Source organism: Enoplosus armatus, chromosome 18, assembly GCF_043641665.1.
Source record: "Enoplosus armatus isolate fEnoArm2 chromosome 18, fEnoArm2.hap1, whole genome shotgun sequence".
Classification (NCBI taxonomy): domain Eukaryota; kingdom Metazoa; phylum Chordata; class Actinopteri; order Centrarchiformes; family Enoplosidae; genus Enoplosus; species Enoplosus armatus.
Window position 1 is genome coordinate 3,997,191 of NC_092197.1, and position 18,820 is coordinate 4,016,010.

The following is an 18,820-nucleotide window of genomic DNA, read 5'->3' on the forward strand; positions in this document are numbered from 1 at the left end:
GAAAGACAAATTGGCATGTTCTCACTGGTAGCAGCGTTTTGAGCTTTAATCATCACAGTGTGAGCTGGCCTAGAGTCAGAAGTTGATGAAATGTTTGATGTCTTGTTCACCGCTCACTAATTATTCACCTCCTACTGAATAAAAAAACGAATGTGATTAGTTGTGCACTTAACATGTGGCCTTGTAGCACACTTGTGCGCTTTACCTGTTTTTTATTGGCACCCTCCCCACTTTTGACCTTGGGTAGATGGGCAGCTTCTGACAGAGAGCTGAATTAGTTCTAGGCAACTTGAAAAGAAATCCATCTTTTTGAATCAGCTCCATGAGATCTACGTTGTACAGCTGCAAGAACATTATAGCAAAGCATGTGCTAATTGTAGTTTTCTGTATATGCAGATACAGATGCTAGATAATCTTCTTCATAAGCACCTGTACTTGCACCTTTTGGGTACATGGGGAGAATTTTCTGGGGGGGTGATTCATCGTGGCTGTACTTATGCAAACGGACTCATTAAAGAACAATAGCAGGAAGCGGTTGATCAAAAGCTGTACTTAGCACCATTTAGGAGGCCTAGGTTAAAGAAGTAGTGGTAGTCAAGTTTAGCATGTTGAAACCTGCTATTATCAGATGATATAAATGATCTGATGTGTGTGGGCTGTCATTGGAAAGTGATGGAGGCTCTCCTGGTATGTTCTGTATGTTCACATTACAGTGTTGCATGTGTTGTTCAAGCTAGCAATGACTAATACTTAAAAGAAATGTCAATACAGAGACACCATATAAAGTGCATTTAATGTTCACATCATCCACGTCTCCATGTCAGACAGGGTGGAGGAAAGGGAGACTACTTTTTGTCCTCCCTTTAGTCTGTTTTCCTCCCTCCAGTCTTTATTTCAGGCTAATGGCACATTGAGGTTAAGGACCATTAGTCCGCTCCCTGGACTATAGCTGCACCTATTATAGTGCTACAGCATAGCTTTCTTCAATGGGCCAACTCTACTTTATCACTGCTCACCCAAGACCTTTCCCAGAAGGTCAGTCTTTTCTAATGACTCGTGACTTGAGTCATGAGGAGGAGAGGAAAAGTGAATGGGGAAAATTGCCTGTAGAGAGAAACAGAAGAGACAGAGCAAGAATGAAAAGCAAGGAAGGGAAGAAAAAATGAAGAGGGCAAGGAAAAGGTTAGTGGTGGCGGAGAAACATATATCACAGGGACAATAATGGGTCTCATGTAGACACTGGCGAATAACTTGGACTATTTAGAAGTCATCGTGAAGGTTCTTGATTTAATAAGGGAGGCATCCAGGAAGACATTTTACAAAAATATAACAATAAAAATCTTACATTTGAATTTTCACATCCAGGTTCCCTGGTTACACAACCACTGACTTGGTTTTGGTGGTGGAACTACGACTGAACTGTGCGTATTTGTTCTCAACCAAGCAAGGATAATCTCCACATGGGGATAAGAGTAATGAGTTGCATTACATTGTGAAATGAGCCTTTGAAACTGGAAACAATATTCTGCCAGTAGGTTCATATTATTGGTGTGGTGAGATTTCCTATTGACCAGTTTTGCATCATTGACTGATGGAGGGGGGAATAGGAAATCTGAGTACCATACAGTATCTGCAGCTGAGGACACTTTTTCATTGTTTCAATTTTCATGGTGTGAATTTGCTCAGTGCCGAAATCCTCTACCTTGATTACATTAGCTGACCTTTGATTCAGTCAAATTCCTCTTTAATGAGCCTCACTAATTAATTGCTGGGGAATATAAAAAGGAAAATGTGCAGAAATGTTTAGGACAATTTATACTTTTGTAACTGACCTACTTACAGTTAGTTTCGAGGTGGACAAAAATGGGAGTTCTTACAATTTTGGAATAAAATGAGGAAGAATTCACAATGAATAGTAGATTATATAATTGCTGGCAAATCGTAATGAACAAAAATATTCATCTCTGTAAAACGATAGTGAAACCTTGACATTTCAAAACGTAGGTTTTCCACGTTAAGATGAACTAGATTAAACTGTCTGAGTTATCGGATGGGGCGTATTTGCCAGTGCCATCAGAGTTTGCTGTCTTTCTACTCCACTAACCAGCGGTTGAATATTTTTCAGATCATTCCACAGAGTGCTTCGTGGATGCAGCTGTGTCAAGACTCAATTTGATGGCTAATAAAGTGATTTCACAGCATCCACTCCACCTATAAAAACAGCATGGTTTTCCTTTAATTAAAGTAAGCAGGACTAACCAACACATGGTTGTGTTTATTCTTGTGAAAAAACAATTACATGTTGTACCGATGGAGAGTAATGTTCATGATAACATCCATCACATCACTGTATTCACATTATGCACGCAGCATGTATAAGATCATGAGAAATGTAATGTACAAAATGCTTCTTCAGTGATCCTGATGCAGTACCAGGGATTGTGGTGGGTGGGGATAGATTCAGGATCTGTCCCATGACTAAATGGCACCTTACTGGAAAATTAGTATCGCCAGCTGTTTATCTTGATGCGCCCAACTATTTGCATAGCAGTAGTGGATGGAAATATTATTCAATTTAATTAAATTTTCTTTTGCTGACTTTTTGGAAATTTGGAAGTTTGATGGAAACTTACGATTCAAAGGCAGTGTAGGAAGTGTAGTACAGGCAGGCGACCTTGAGCCAGGCCCACAACATACTGGAGGGAATACATATCCCATCTGGCCTGCATGGGAACACCCTGGGATCTCCTTGGAGGAGCTGGAGGATGTGGCTGGAGAGAAGGACATCTGGGCTTCTCTGCTTAGCTTGCTGCCACCATGACACAGATAAGCGGTGGGAAATAGATGGATGGAAGGATGGAAAATACAACATCTGTGACATAGAAAGTATGAGTAATGCCAGCCAGCTCTCTGGGTAAGCTTATCAGCCATAAGGCATTGGACCCCAATGGCTCATAACCTCCATATTTGAGCGTACAGGGCATAAATGGTTGAACAAATAGAAGACAGATAAGCAAAGGAAAGGTATATGGGAAAAGATACAGTGTCATGTAGGAATATTGCTTTCACAGGTACGGGACACAGTAACTTGATAATGTCAGCCAGTGATTGGAAAGTAATTGCTTTCTAATGAATTTCAGTTTTTCCCTGGAATGTCATCTGTAGCCTCTTTGTTTAAAATAACATGTTGATGTGAAGACCTGCTCTCAATGAAATAATGGAAAAGCATCAGACACATAATTTTGACAATTCTGTGGTGTTGCAGTGATGCAAGCTCTGGCTCAAATTATTTCTCCATATATTCCCTGCCCAGTCCTGCAGTTTTGAAGCATTATCGTTAAAACAGTGGGGTGCATATCTGTGTGCTTTGGGCAAATTAAAATGAAAGTGTGCATTTTGTAACAGGCTGAGAATGTCGTATCAGGTGCCAGTCAGAAAAAAAGTATTCCAAAGTTAAGTGAAAGTTAAAACTTGTCTGACATTAAAGGAGTAGTTAAGCATTTTGGGGTATATGCTTATTCACTTTCAGAGTTATATCAGATCAATGCCGGTGTCATATGTGTCCTTTCAATAAACAGCTACAGCCTGCAGCTGGTTAGCTTAGCTTAGCATAAAGACTGGAAACAGGGCTGACACTTCAGTTTTTGTACTGTGTGTAGGGATATGATGTGTTGATTAATGACCTTTAGGTGCTGATAAGAGGATTTTGCTAACTTTGGACAGAGCCAGTCGAGCTGTTTTCCCCGTTTCTAGTCTTTCTGCTAAGCTAAGCTGATGTCTGTAGCTTTATATTTACTGTACAGACTTGAGAGTGGCATCAATCTTCTCATCTAACTCTTGGCAGGAAAGCCAATAAACACATTTCCCAAACTGTTGCTTTAGAACAACAAATACACTGTATAAGCACATAAAAATTGAATTTACTTCATAGTGGTCTGCACAATTTCATGAGCGTCCACAGTGTATCCAAAAGTAAAACTAAAGTAAAGAAACTGGCTGGTTTGGGTTTTTTTAGGCACAGTATGGCCTAAAAATCCAACCAAAATCTGTACTCAAGAGTCCTATTTTCTACAGATTTACATTCACATTATATTTTTTTTTACCAGGGTTTTATAGTTGAAAGCAATTAAAATCTGCTGATCTTGTCCACAAAATTCAGACAGGCAGTATTGTAATATAAATCTGGTATATAGGGTTTATAGGAAGAGTACTGTAATTTGAAAGAAGTGGTGAGTAAAGGGTTGCCATGGTTTTTTTTGCATCAATTATGGCTGCATTCATGTTAGTAAAATCAACACGTTGCTATAGAAATGGGGCTGCACCATTTACATCGTCTATTAACTTTGACTATTCCAAGCCATCAAGCAAGTCAAATATCACTGAAATATTTCTATTTCATATTCCGATTTTTGTTCACACCACTCTTGATTCTGTCCTGACTCATTTCTGACCGGACCTGCAGGATTGTAGGGAGTTCTGTATCTCACGAGGGCACAGCAGTGCAGATGTTGTTTGGTTGGTCCAATTCTGGTATTGTTTATTTCTTTCCCTTGCCTCAGCCAGAGGCCAATGTAATGCACCCAATACTCCACATCTAGAAACTGATACAAAAACAGTTCTGCAGAGTCCAATACATGTGAGGTGCACTGGTGCCTTAAACTGCAAAATAAAACCAGCAGCTCATGAAAGCACCAAATTGAAATATAAAACTCAATAGGAAAACTTTGGGAATGCAATAGCACAACATGAATGTTCACATAACACGAAAGGAACTCATATTTGAAAAACTGATGACAGAGAATGATGTTTTTCTGTTCAAGAAAACCAAGGAGAAGGACTTTTTCAATGTGTGACAGCGTGAGGAAAATAACAAAACTTTGGAAGGAAACTATGTAGTCTTATAACACCCTGTCTGTCCTTGTGGAGGGATTTTTGCACCAACAAAGATGTTGGTGTGTGTGTGTGTGTGTGTGTGTGCACATTTACCGACACACATTATTTGTGCAATGCTTTGGCAGAAAGCTGATTAAAGAGTGAATGAGGAAGTTGATTTCTACCCCACAGTGGACCAACAATGTGCAGGATTAATCAGGCCCGGCTCCTATCCGTGCAGGTTAATTAGGGTTAAATGATAATTAGGACACCATTAAAAAGGCAAACAACCACAGAGGACCCTTAATCCGCGCAATGCTGTTCTGCTGCGGGTAGGTTTATTTGTTTGTGGAGGGGTGTGTGTATAGACAAAAGGTGTTTTTGTGCATCCAGTATGGACTATCAGGGATGTTTGTATGTGTCTACTTGGAACATTATTTTGAACCTCACTGAAGGAATGTTGGTTTTTGTGACTTTGTAGAGATGAAAGTCATGACACATTGTGTAGTCTTACTTACTCTTAAATAATGATTAAAAATACATTAAAGTCAAAGCTGAAGTTAAAATAGAAAGTTATCATAGAAAAACATCCATATATAACACGTTGTTTTACAACATCCACGCCACATCGTCTTAACCGCTGCTGTACTGAACTGCTCCCGAAAAGTTTACCATAGTGAAAATAGAATTATGACTAATAGCCATTACTGATGGGATGTAAATGTGTCAGGGTTGACCTGGAACATCCTCTTTGTCCTTCCTCAGATACAATTTCCCCCCATTTTGTAGTCGCAAATGTGACATCAGGATGTTGCATTGACAAATTGGAATTGATTGGAGCCTTGGCTAAAATGTCTCAGGTTGTGACCCCTGAAGCTCAAAAGCATTTTCCATATTAGTATTCTGCACCTCACAGCTCCTACCTGGCAGCCAAGGTTTTAGAGCATGAATAGAATCAATCTGCATTAATGCATCTTTCAGTTTTCTTTAATGTTTTTTCTTGCAATTATTACGTTTCTTTTCTTTTCTATTATCATTATTATTATTATTATCATCATCATCAGTATTACTCTGTGGTTAGTACTGTTGCATCATGGTCTCAGATTTAAACCTGCGGATCAATCTTAGTGGAGAGAGCCAGTTGTGTGAGCTCTGCTTCACACAGGTTAAATGTTGTTAAATACCACAATGCAAACCAATAATCTGTATGACGATCATTGAGCAACTTTCCATTTTGTGATGACGGTGTGATTTGTGATGATTTGGAAGACTTGCAGCCCTCCTTTTGTTCCTATTCTAAGTTATTGTAGCCCTCTTTTATTCATTCATTTAATGATGGATATCGCCATCATACAGCCTGTGGCCCTGACAGGGGGTTGTAGCAGTGGTGGTGGGGGTGGTTTGTAATCCTCTTTAGGGTCCCCAAATCTCTGGAGCTGGCACTGAACTCCCTCCCTCTTCAGCACCCAGATGTACACTAGGTAAATTTATCAGCCCAAAACACCCTCCGCATGCCTGAGTGAAAGCGGGAGCTCAGCACTGATAGTACGGCTGTACAGTAGCAGTGGGCATTTTATTCCGTCTTATTTTTATTTTCTTTCTTTCTTGGAAGGTTACAATCGGGGGGGGCCTCCTCTGATCTGACTGCTGCCCGAATGAGTAATTCCTGAGCTGCGATAAGGGCTTGGATAAGCATAATGACGTTTGGAGGTGTGAAGTTTTTGCTCCCTTTGAATGGAGATGGTGATTCTCTACTTACACCTCTGTGCTTATTTAGAGCCCAGACTATGGCCGGGAATTTCAATGGAGGTTCTTATTCACAGGCAGGTTTTTCCTGTGTGTGTCAGTGTGTGACCTGCATTCTTTCCCAGTTTTACCACCCAGCAGGTGGAGCTCCATCCTGATGAGTGTTGAGCAGGCAGTGTGTCATTCAATACCGGAGTTGATTGAGGGGTCACTCTTCTTTATCTGCTTCCCCAGTCTGTTTCAGCACTGGTTATGTACAGTACGTATATGTGTGTACGTGAGTTCATATGCATTTGTCAAAGGGAGATTTGAAAAATTGGAGTGTGGGTGGTTATCTTTTTTTTTTAGTCATATAGCAGCATTGCTCTAGGGATGGCAAGGTCGCTCGGTCATTCAGCCCGCCACTTTGGTAACTCTGGAAATGTCTCAACAACTTTTAAATGATTTGCCATGACCTGTTACTTTCCCAACCTTTGGTACTTATATCCATGGTACCCATGATACCCAGAGGATGAATCCTACTGAATTTGGTCATCCTGCAACTTTTCCTCCAGTGCCACCTTGAGGTTGACAATTTTGGCCTTTAGTGAAATACCTCAGTATGGATTGCCGTAACATTTGGTACAGACACCCATGGTCCCAAGAGGTTGAATCCGCATGGCTTTGGTGATCCAGTGAGTTTTAATTAAGTTTCAATTTGTCAAATACCTGGAAAACTAATGACATTCCCATCGGCCTCAGGTGTACTTTGTGTACAAATATTAGCATCTGCATTTTAGCATTGTCATTTTGAGTATGTTACCATGACACATTATAAGTGAAATTTATCAGAAATTTATCACATTGCGCACAACAGCTCCACAGGTTTGAATTTGAATTAAGTTAATCTTTCTCCATTACATCCTTTAGGAATGCATTGTACCCCTCTAAAAAGTCCTGCTGCAGCTTGTAAATCATGGAGTCACACGGCTTTTGTAGAAAAAATAAGTTGATAAAAAAAAACATCTGGAGCAAATAAAAGGAGAAGAGAGGGAGGGGAGATGCAACAGAAGCAATTTTATAGCTGAAGTGCAAAGAAAAACACAATTACTGGGGGAGGAGAGCTGTAGAGCAGCTGAGTGATGTGCATGAGTGAGGATGTTTGGCCTGTGTACATTGAGTTAGGTTGGGGTTGAACCACACAGGACTGATTACCGCACCAGAAAGTTTATTGAACGCCCCTTTCCCAGCAAGCAGCTATTATAATTGTCCGTTCCACTTTAGAAGCAAAATCATGCTAAATGACCCTCGAGCCATTATGCAATTCGACTGACAGACTTGTACATCATTCTACAATGTGTATGTCACTTGGCATTTTATGGTTTGCACCATAAGGATCACTGACATTTGTTGTGTGGTAAAACATGCTCAAATTATGAAAATATATTATTGCTACAGCACTTCAGGCTGGAGATTTAAAGGTGTGTGTGCAGACAAGTGTTATGAAGAGGGAATAAAGCATCATTAGTGGGGTAAAACCTCAAAAACACAGTATGCAAACAATGAAATAAACAATATGTTTTATACAGCTTGTGTTTGCAGGTGTGTGCACCTTCAACAAAGGTAGTATAAAACATACAAAAAGGAAAGGAAACATATAGAGACATGGTGAGAAATACTGGTAATCTTACAGGGGCTATTTTTTTATTGACCTCAATAAGGCTTTTGATTTGGCTTATCACTACCCATTCCTAGATTAGCTTTATGCAATTGGTCTATCTCACAATGCATTATTATGGTTTCATTTTTATTTACATAATAGAAAACAATGTGCTGTCCTTCAAGGGAGTAAGTCTGATACATTTGTTCAACAAAAAGGTGTACCCCAGGGTTTGACACTGGGTCCACTTCTTTTCTCTACGTTTATTAACGATCTTCCTTTAATCTGTTCTAATTCTTCTGTTCAACTATATGCAGATGATACTGCCATTTACACTTCAAACTGCCCTTCATTTGGATTTCAACACCTTCAACCAAATTTCAAAACTAATAAACTACTTCTCAATAAAACGTACATTACGGTCCTTGGTACAAGACAACAACAAACAAAATCTAATAATCTTATAATAACTCGTTATGATGATACTTATCTGCATTGAGTTGATCAAACTAAATACTTGGGTTTATGGCTTGACCCTGAACTTACATTCAAACCTCACATTGATCACGTTCTTTGTAAAATTTAGTTTGGAACCAGTGTTTTATTTCTATTTAGAAACTGTTTTACACTTAGTGTCCAAAACTTGCCTCCCAATTTATATGATAATTTATTGATTATCTCGGTAGATTTGCTCTTGGATGTTCCTTTATTACTCATCACTATATAATGTATAACTCTTAACTTGAATGACCACCACTCAGTATAAGAACTATCCTTATTACGTTAACAGTTTTTGGTTACATATTCTTCACTATATCAATTGAGGCATTCTATACAATATTTCTCCCTTTCTTCAGTCAGAAAAGCGTTGGAAAGAGAGCATTTATATTCAAGGCTCCTTCAGACTGGGAGAACTTACCTTCAAACACACGATCCTTGACATAATTTCATGTCCATACCATTTAACAACATCTTAAAGATATAATCTCTCAGATGGTCTTGGTTGGACCTTTGGTCAGTTGTCATTCATCCCTGTCAACATTTTCTGTTAGATGGCTTGGCAAGTTAATTGGAGTCAGGCAAGGTTCCAAAGGTTGCTGAAAAACACTGTCACAGATGACATCAGCTGCCCTCAGTGGGTCATGCTCCTCAGGCTCCTCAGGGAAGGACACATACAATTCCCTTTCATCACACACAGAAAATGTCAACTTCCGTCTCAGCTTAATATAATACAAGGTCCAGTTCTAAGTCTCAGACTTCTTACTATAGTGCAGTTACAGTTTTCCAGGTGTAGATTCAATTTTCCTGGAAACACTGTTTTCTTGAAACATTGTTTTCTGGAAATACTATTTTTGAATGTATTGTCATGCTTTGTGAAAATAAAACATTCCAGCATTAACAGGCTTTCCACTAAATTAGACCACAGGCCAAACTGGCTGTGTTTCCTGTCCGAATCGCTTAGCTTTGATTCACCTCATTCAGAGCATCCACTCAGCATTGAATGCCCTAAAGTATTGATTGAATTAAACAAAGAACCCTCATGAGAAGAAAAAAGACTGAATGCAATCATATTCCCATTAGTGCCAGGCTGGATGAGAGACGCACGTGCTGGCCTTTTCTTCTAGCCATCCTTATTCAACATTAATTACTGTTCATTTCACACATTCTGTTCTTTCACTCTCTCCACTTTCCTAGGCTACACACCATTTCCATCCCCTGCTCTTCAGGTTGGATTCTCCCACCTCCGTTGAATTAAAGACTGAACAAGGTATCCGTCAACGGTCAGAACATTATTAGGCTTTTTGAACCCTCTGCTTTAATTTTGAGGGAAAGTCAGAAATGGAATTCATAAGGCTGAGATTCATTTGATGTCTTCCCTGCTCATAAATCAAACATTGCAGAGTGTTTTCACAAAGCTATTGAAGAAGACCACTGTGAGAAACGCATTGTGTTCCATGAGTGCTTACGTAAGGATAGAGAGAATTGTGTCCTTTTATTCCACCAATGGCACCTAAAGCTTTTGTCTCTGAGCAATTGTCTGGCTGTGTTTTCATCACTGTCACATACTCTGGAGCTTTCACCTCAGCTTCTGTCTTCACATGTGCGGCTCATAATCCAAATGTTGCTGCAAAACTCTTCGGCTTGTCGGAGTAACCTTGATGGAATGCTGATGCGCTTGAGGTTTATTCAGCTGAGACGACTGAGGTGGAAACCAGCCTAAATACGGATATTACAAAAAAAGTAGGTGGGAAAATGGAAGCTGTCTAAGAGCACACTGTTGACACAGTGCAGAAATATGAAGGATGAACTTTCCTGGTGCAGCAGTTATTTTGTACAACAGACATTACTTAAAGGGGAACCCCATCGGTTTTCACATCAAAGTCTGTTTACAGGTCTTGGGGAGTACTACTGGATATGTGAAAAAAGTTGTATAAAGCCTTTTGTGGTTCCAGAGAGAGCTGCGCAAAATCTGATGAATTTGGAATTAAAGAAAGAGAAATAAATTAGCTTTCCAGACCTCTGTAGCCCGCTCGTGATCCCTGCCTTACTCATGGTAAACACTGTACCAAATGGTGACAGTGCTGTCAAAGGGCTGACCTAGAGAGAGTTTAAGGTCTTACATACAAACTTTACCAGCAGTAGGGAGGATGAGTTGGAAATTACATTTATTACATTACATTTATTTTGAAAACTGTAGGTTTATTTGCCCTAGGCCTCTTCTGCAGAACTTTAAACTGACCGACAAACCAACATTGCCATCCCGAGAGAAAATAAATAAATATTGTTCAACTACTGGAAGCTCGGCTTTACAGGTGCAAGAGCAGCTAATGGATATATGGCAGGGCTGTTGTTTGAAGAGGAAATTCAGTGATCTGTCTGCATCAGTCATTTATCCAATCATGAGTAGGGAGGGTCCATGTCCGATTGTAGGGAGAGAACTGTCAGTCATCTTGAATTGCCTACTTAACTCTTAAATGCACTCCTCAGGTCTTTAGAGACTGGAGATCATGTTACACTCCATCTAATGCATTCATTTTATTCAGTTAAGCCCTTAGCTCCCTGGTATTCCTCAAACCATTTGTTTTTAACAGTTTTTCTGGTGTCAAAATGTCAATCTTATTGAAAATATTTGTTTCTAATGTTAATGTGTATAAGGTCTTAAGAGACTTGAGGCATGTATGCCTTTGACCCGCATGCTATGCAGGTCAAAGTCTGAAGTGTTGGACTGGGAATCCCTGGACTTTTGACTCCACCACTCATACATCCTTTGTCACAGTTTACAAGAATTAAGTGGTTAAAAAGCCATTCTCTGCCTCACTCTGATTCTTTTAGTTTCCAGTCAATGCAAAGCATAAATTAGAGTTTTTTCCTTCTTTGCAGAGCCTAGCTTTACAAATGCCTGATGTTAATGTCATGTTTAGGGACTGAAAACCTTCTCCTGACAGTTTGCAAACACCTGTCTCCTGATGGACCATTTGCTTGTTGTTATGGTAATTCAACAGGCACTAAGAGGCATCTATAACCCCTCCATAGAAACTAGAAGAAGCTAACCAGCTTCAAAATAGATTTAGTGTGTGTGTGTCTGTGTGTCTGTATTTTTCAAGGTTTACCTTCATTATCATTGCAACAAGGCCTTCCATCTCAGGAATGAAACATCTGCTGTTTGGGCTTTTTGTTCAACTGACAATTATCCTCGCAAAGATGTTGTATACAAACATTTTTCATACTAATTCTTTTCCCCATCATCGCACATTTATCACTCCTACGAGTGTACTGGCGCAATATTTCAGCGTGCTGCGTCAGGAGTATAGTGCATTGTTTTATTTCACTTTTTAAGTACTGAACTATTTGGCACTCCTCCACAACTTAAACGGCTCTGATGTTTTGTGTGACATTTTTTTTTTATGATAAACAACACTATGATTTGCAGAAGACTTGAATGACTGAGAGCTCCATAACAGTAAACTAAGACTGGCATAAACAAAGAAGGACAGATCTGCAATTACATCATTAGTTTGTGTGACTCAAGGAATGAGAAAAAACACTAATCTGCAATGTGTCCCATTTCCATTTTATTATATGCAAGCAGATGCCAGTGGTGATTTCAGAGGATGATATGTTGCAAAACAGAAACTGTTTCCAAGTATTTTAATGCAGCTGTGTGTGTATTTTGATGATCAAGATGTGTCAAACATACATACCCAACATATCGCACAAAAAAAGAGTACAATCAACTTTTTAAATGACACTCTCAGTCTTTGGAAAGGAAGAAGAAGACTGTTGCTTGAACTACTGATAGGAAGAGAATTACTTTTCTTTTGTCAATTTGTCAAGTGCTTTGAGAAAAGTGTGACTCTTCTTAATGAACACAGCTTAGGCCCAACACAGCAGGGGAGCACCGGGCAGCTCTTTGAAGAGGTTTTTACTTAAGAGCTTGCATCACTGTCTTGCCTGCAGCACGGATGGTTAATAACAGATAACCTGGGCTAGCATATTCCAGTGTATTCCACGAGGGAAAGTCCTCTGCTGGACAGAGGATTACTCTTGGGAATACTGTTTCATTCATTTTTCTCCATTCATTCAAAAAACTGCAATGGAGGATTACCCACTGAATTGACAACATGCCGACGTCAGACACACGCTCGTCTACAAACCAATCCATTGCAAGTATAAGGAGACGCGGCTCACGTGGGTGATAGCGACAGGACGTCATGTATAGTTCTTTAGTCTGTTTGCATAATTTGCCATGAGAAACAAAACGTTTACAAAACAAAAACCTGAACCTTGCTTCGGACTTTCAGCGGTGAAAATGCCCTAAAACTATGACTTATGATACTATTTTTGTACTAAAGTGACACATCTGGCATATGTCCTGTGTCTGGTATATTTTGATGGTAAAACTTAGAGAGTTTATACCTTGTTTGTGCAGGCGCGAACAGTAAAGCTGGATTTATACTTGACGCAAGGGATTAAGAAAAGATATCTACGGCGTAGGTTTTGATTTACAGTTCAGCGTCGGATTTCATATCACCATAGCGACACTAAATGGATGTGTCATATGTGATTGGGCAGTATTGTTCTTTAATGATATTCCCCAGTGTAACTGTTTGCATTTCATTCACTTTATAAGCCACAAATTATTAATAGAAAACATTTTTCCTGTGCCAGTGACTTTGTAAAGCCCCTACACTTCCTTGGTCCACCTACACAAGTATTTTCACTTATTTTTCCTGATTAGACCCTGATCCTCTAAGGACTGTGTGGGTGTGAACAGGCTGAGTTTGACTGACACCTCTATCACTTCCCTGACAGTTTTGTGGCAACTGTTTGGACGGGGACAAATGACACCTTTATCATTCTTATTAGTGCGTGGAGTTTGGTGACATCATGTCATTTCCTGCATACTGTAACCTGAGCAGAGGTCTAATGATTGATGATGATTTGCTATGATTTATTATTTTACTGTAAGTCTACATTGAATTCTAGACTTTTCTCTATGATAGATCATTTCACATCTTACAGACCTAAAACCATCATTGGAGACATTACAGTCTTCACCTTGTTTTAGAGAGGCCTCGGGTAGAAAGTGGCTCATCTCCCTGCACTCTCCCCTGCGCCCTCCCCTCAGACAAAGAGTCAGAGCTGAAAGCTCTGTCAAACCCTGATGGGCCTTATAATGTAATTTCTCACAAGGTAAAAGCTTATAATGCATCCTCATATTCGCTGAGGTCAGTTTAACACAATAGGGTTTTTCATTTGCAACCCTCTCTGTTTGGTCTCAGTAATAGCATCTGAAACTGCACATGATGGAGCCATATGAATCGTTCTTTATGCACAAGCATTGACTTTGGGACCCTCTCTTCATTTCAAACGCTGTCTAATGTTATAAAAGGCTATTCACAGATAGTCACGTAGCCTGGCATCGCCGGACCAATTTCGCAAATGCGAATAAGTCGAGAACCTCTCAGTTAATTTTCGATTTGCTAGAGGTCTTATCAACGGGTGCAGACCAAAATGCTGGATACAATTAGATAGACTTACAACCAATCAGAGCAACAAAACGTGTGATGTAGCACTGAGCGTCCTGTCGGAAGTACAGCAAACACATCTCATCAACAAAAAACGTTGTTTGGTCTTTTAGAGAAAATAAACTGTCGCGATAAAGGATTCAACAGAGCCTTCCTCATCAGCGGCAGCCATCTTGGTTGTTTAGAAAAGGCTGCAACGACGCTCCTCTGTACAGTCATCGTATCGCCAGGTCGGCTTGAAATCTGTCTGAACGGGCAAATAAAACTGTTATCTGTTGGTTTTCACAAGTATGACAGCATTATGATATTTTATTGTTTTTGTTGCACTAGAATTTATAATTTATTGGATTAGAGTCTTTTTTTCCTTTTCCTTAGATCTCCACGTCTGACCATCAATAAACACTTTAATATTCTTGATTGGTTGATTCTTTTAGACTTAAGAAGCCTAGAAACAAATTGAAGAGAATGAGTCACAAAGCTAAATTATAATGATTATGTCATACTTCCCACAATTAAATGTTACTAGACATTAAGCATTGCTTAAGCGCTTCAGGTACAAGAACACATTAAAACATCCAAATAAAATTCATATTTACCAGAAACCATGTTACCGAAAGCATACTGTAATTCTGATGTGAGCTAAATTTGTGATGTGACGCTCCCAGGACACTTTTGTTTCCACACTGTTGTTTTCTATCATCCGCCTCGGGTATAAGCCTGTGACAGTGATGGCTGACAATGATGGATTGACATGGACAGATTAAACACGGGCTGTCAGACCGTCTCTTTCCTCTGCAGAGGAGCATCTATGCAGTGTTCTGCCTTTCTACCTCAGTCGATTCCACAGGTTAGAAGGAATCAAACCTCTAATTGACTTCAGTTAGTGCGGGGACATGTTCAGACTGCGCTCGATCATTAGAGGGCAGACAAAGCTCTGACACACAGAGATTTACAGTTTTGAAATTATTTGGATGGGGGTTCAGAAAGAGGTCGTTTTCAGACCCCATGTCGTTGGCTAACAGCTGGCAAGCTGTTCAAAGAGAATCATGCACTCAGTATTTAAAAAAAACACATCCATGTGATCCACATAACAGTAGTCTCAATAACACAAAATGTCTCGGTAATTTCCTGGAATTGTATTTAACCTACTTTTATCTTGTGAGTGTGTCTTCAAGGACTATTACAACATTTGGGGGAAAAATTTGATTTTGATTTCTTGCCGAGAGGGAGTTGAGAAGATTAATAAAGAGTTCAAAGGTAACCTAAGTAAATCTGCTTACCTGCACCTATATGCTCATTAATTAACACTTGCTAGCCCTTTCCATCTGCTTCATATTTAACATACAGACACGGTATCGATCTTATCGTCTCGCTCTCAGCAAGACAGCCAATACGTTTATTTTCCAGAATGTCAAACTATTCCTTTCAACCTTCACATTTTAACTCCTGTCGTTGAAAATAAGCAGGTTTCTGAAGTTAGTGAATTCGTTTTGATATAATTCAGAACAATGAACAGTTTCTCTCGTGGTGGCCTATGAATTTTCTTCGTATTCTTTAGCTTTTGAGGCAATTTCCAGTCAAGCAGAAGAATAGTTGACAATGACTGCAGTGAAGTATAACATGCTAGCCTACCAGACAGCAAAATCTCCCACAGAGTAAATAATAATACATTGCTTTAAGGCAGACTGGAGCAAATTCTGTAGATAATTTGAGATGCCTGCCAAGCAGCAAAACAATATGGCTGGATACTTGGCTAAGCACCCCAATGACACTGAGCCTTGCAAACAGCCCAACATTATTATATACAGTAGCTTCCAGACAGCTTAAAGAATGCTAAGCAATAAGCATTGTCTGCCAGGAGGCAAAGCTGCTGTACAAGTGGCAGTCAGACAAGTAGCAGTTCATCCTTATAGGCAGCAAAGCGGCTTGACGTGTAATTTAGCTGCCCAGTGCACTGCCCCAGCATGCTTTGCAGCCTGGAAATGTCGTGGCCATTATCTGGTATTCTTAAAGCTGTGCAGAGGCTGTCTGCTGCAGGTCTCTGTATGAGTGACTTTCAGGCATTCAGGGTTCCTAGAAATTATAATGGTAGTACGATTTGGAGAGTGACTCATTATTATACATTACTTACATGTATTCATATAGGTCATTTAATTATGATTTTATATAACTTAGACTTTTTATTTTACAGAAAGAAAACACTGTAAACACTGTGAACATGGGCGTGTCCCACATTGATTTTAGTGGCTATTATCCAAAACACATCACATGGCCAGGATACAAACTCTGTACTGACTCACCACATTTCATTAAAATCCAATTCCCGAAAACAAAAGAACACCCAATATGTCTCAGATACCACTAATTCTGTTCTGAACGATAACTGAGAGCTGTTGTTGGTCAACATGAGCATATTTTAATTAGTGTGTGGTAAAACATCACGATGGGATATTGGCGTTTCATTGTAAATTCATTTGTTGACATACACATAAATGTATTCACAAGCTCATTAATAATAGTTGTCTACAGCTTTGGGCATGCTTTTGCAATATGTACGAAAATGACGAGAGGACTTTAAGTGCATACACACTCTTTTAGCTCTGTTCTAGTCTCTGGGGGAAATATCTGGCTCTTCAGCTGCTTAATGCTCCACTATGTTCATCAGCTAGTCTCTAACTTTGTCTGCTGTTTGGTGCTGAGCAGGTAGTGTACAGTGGGTTTTTAGAGCTTTTTCACAGAAAACTGCACTATGAGAGCAGTAAGAGTGAACCATAACAGTTCAGCTGTGGGCCAGACAGCTAAACAATGAACTGAAATCAGCCATGAAGCTTTTTAAAGCTGAGGGGAGCTGCAGATTCAGGTGATATTTCTCTTTAGGATCATTGAGCGACATCGAGTGTAGCCACTTTAAAGAATCATGTAATTATTGGAGTAAAAGAAGTAAATGCCACAACACAGTAAATAGTATGAACATGTACAAACAGGTAAAACCACAGAAATGCACGAAGGACAAAGGCTGCAGCCGGTGTTTTGTTTGTTTGTTTAGCCTTTTATCAGTGTGGTTGTAGAGGATGACCGCACATGAACGGGTGACCCTTGTTTTCTTTTCTAAACCAGATTCTGGATGTTTTTCTGAATTCTGATTGACTGATATCAGCATATTATTGAAAAGGTCGGGATGCTCTCTTTGAAAAAGTTGCAGTTGTGATTCAGGAGCTGAACCTTCTCATGAGTATATTCTGCAAGTGTTGTTATGCATGGACTGTAACTCAACACCAACATAACCCCCACGTTCTTCACATCATCACATCCAATTCTGTCTAACTCTCTTCCGTTGCTCTTATTGGTTAAATAAAAGAACACGCATTCATTATGCATTCATGATCAGGGAATGTGTGAATGTGCTGCTTTCTAGTTTTACCTTTACGTAAAACAGTAAAATAAAAGAGCCTTATTACGAAGAGTCAGGAGAGGTGGCGAAGCGGCCAGGAAGCAACGCTGAGTGAAATATATTTTTTCCTCCACAGAGAGCATATACTGTAGACGGCACTCTTGTGGTTTTATTAGTCCACGCTGAAAGCTCAGAGAGACATTACTGTTCTGTATATGCATGGGATAGATCTCAGCATGCATGTTTCTGCATACAGAACGAGCTGGAGGAGTTTCAACTCTTCCTCTTCGAGATACTTTTTGCCTCACAATTTCCATCACTGCCTGGTGAAAAACCTCAAATTTTCATGAGCTAAGAAAATATTATCATTTTCTAATAAGAGGGAAACTTTCTCAACCCGTAAAGTAACAGTTCATTCTTCAGTTCATCTGAAGAATTCACAATCACCAAATATGGAAATACATCCAGGACAGTGTCAAGACCACAGGCAACAGGACTCACCTAGGCCCCGAATTGGATGGCTCCGCCCATCTCTACCTGCGCGCAACCTGCAAAAAGAAAACTCAACACAGCACTGACAGAGTCAGAGGCCGTCACACATGCTACATGTTGGCCAAATCAGTACGTACTGCTAGTATAGTAGGCGGTTTCGAATACAGCTTAAGATGAGGAGAACCTACTGAACAAGGGAGGGAAAACAAGACACCGCTGAAGTCAATCGGGAAAACTGTCGGCAAACACTCAATAGCAGGAAGTAGTCTGAAACGAGAGGAGAGGTAAGTAACAAAATAAAACAGGAAATATAAATGACTAAACACATAACCTAGGAAGCTTGCCGAGCCGTGTCAGACGGCGGCTGCATCAAGAGTCATTATGTTATTTCACTTTTAACTTTGTTTCTTACTGTCTATATATTAACATCGACAGTGGACCCCTTCTCCATATGAAACATATGAAACAGAAGATGGCTGTAAAATAATGGCCCCTTGAAATAAAAAAGCCCTGTGAAAACAACCACCTGCAAACATACCGTGCCTGTACTGTACCTACATTCATACCGGTATACAGAACATGCTGCTGGAGCTCTTACATAATAAGGTACATAACCACTGTCCTGCTCACGGTAGCGGAGATAATGTGCAC